This window comes from Pyrus communis, chromosome 1 (genome assembly GCF_963583255.1).
Source record: "Pyrus communis chromosome 1, drPyrComm1.1, whole genome shotgun sequence".
Lineage (NCBI taxonomy): Eukaryota > Viridiplantae > Streptophyta > Magnoliopsida > Rosales > Rosaceae > Pyrus > Pyrus communis.
This window is the reverse complement of record NC_084803.1, coordinates 37,392,880-37,394,565: the sequence shown is the minus strand read 5'-3', so window position 1 is coordinate 37,394,565 and position 1,686 is coordinate 37,392,880. Positions and strand designations below refer to the sequence as shown.

Sequence of the window (1,686 nt, the reverse complement as noted above, 5' to 3'; positions counted from 1 at the left end):
ATCTCCAATTTCTTAAACATCTCTAAGAATTTGAAATACTTCTCATCTAACTTATTCTTCTTGAGCCACTGAGGAAAATGAATAGGAGGCACATATGGCTTCACGGGTGGGACAACAGACTTAGGGAGTAGCGTGGCTGCAATGACTGATTGTGATGAAGCTTTTGAAGTGGTTCTCGGTATGGCTAGTGGTTATACAACATCGGACAGTGGCTGCTCCTCTTGTGCAGCGGTTTCTACCTTTTCCTCCTCATTGTTTTTCTCAAAATCAGCTGCAGTTTTCACTTGTTTCCCTCTTCAAAGAGTTATTGCTTTAGCTTGCTTATGGTTTCTCAGATTAACTTCAGTTTGGCTTGGAAAATAACATTTTTCTCTAACTACCAATGAATGAGCTAACTGCCCTATTTGAACCTCCAAATTTTTTATCAAAGCAGCCTGGTTCTGAAGAGTTGTCTTAGTTTTGCTCATAAATTTGTATTGACAGAAAGATTATTCACATTACTGACAAGCTGAGCAATGACATCTTCCAAATTATTTTTCTTCTCTTAAGGTTAACAACCTGATGGTGGCTTTTGCACATTTTGATTGTTGACCCATGAGAGATTTGGATGGTTTCTCCATCCTTAATTATAAGTGTTAGAGTACAAATCGTTACCAGGACGTCTATAAGCATTCACCATGTTCACTTGCTCTTGAACAAATTCTGGAAATTAACACTATACAGACAACCAATTGTGGCATAACCAGGAACTGCACATATGGAATAAACCTCTTGAACTGGTGCTCTCCCATTCATAGAAAGCAAAGTATCCAGTTTACTAGCAATCGCATCGACTTGTGCCTTTGAAGCAAAATCAGTAGAATTCTTAATCTCAGAAACTCTTACACATCTTCCTCTTGCTTCAGAATGTTGCATTTCGAGTGCTAGAGTATCAAAAAGTGCTTGACATTCAGCTGGTGTCTTGTTCTTAATTGATCCCCCTGTATAGTTGTTCACTGCAGCTTTGCTTGAAACTGTTAATCCCTTATAAAATATTCGCATGAGAACTAGAGTAGGTAAACCATGATGCGGACACTAAATCAACAAATTATTGAATCTCTCCCATGCCTCATAAAATGTCTCATCTGCCTTTTGAGTGAACTGCATGATATTATCTCTAACAGTATCGGTCTTCTGAGTCGAAAAGAATTTCTCCAAAAATTTGTTCTAAATATCGTTCCAACTTGTCAAGGTTCTAGGCCTTGTTTGACATCATATTGAAGATATCTCTAATATGTGCCAATGGATCTTCAGTGCTCATGCCATGAAAAGAAGGCATCATATTAAAGTGGATAGTCTTCAATTCATAATTCCTTCCAGCTGCAGGAAAAGCTATGCTTGATGGTGATTCGGAAATGGTTGGAATATCAAGATCTCCCATCGTCTCATTCTGAACTAATGCCATCGTGCTCTCTTGCTGCTTTTCTTTCTCAATGATTTCTCTTTGTTCTCTTCGGATTTCACGGAGCTTTTCTCAATTTCTGGTTCAAACTCAAGTAGTAAACAATCCGACGAACGAGCACCAAGCATTCACCTTTAAGAAACAATGAAAAAAAAAATGAGAATGCACCGAGAAAAATTAATCAAAATAAAAAATAAAAAAAAACACAAAAAAAAAATTAAATAAACTAAACAATCACAAAAGTA

The 1,686-nt window shown here is 37.1% G+C and overlaps 1 non-coding gene across 1 annotated transcript; it reads left to right on the top strand.

The window, feature by feature from the left end:
• Positions 1–1,057: 1,057 nt before the first annotated feature.
• On the top strand, positions 1,058–1,164 carry LOC137720580 (small nucleolar RNA R71). The gene has a single exon (XR_011066543.1). It is a non-coding gene; the product is annotated as a small nucleolar RNA R71 (small nucleolar RNA).
• The last annotated feature ends 522 nt before the right edge of the window (positions 1,165–1,686 follow it).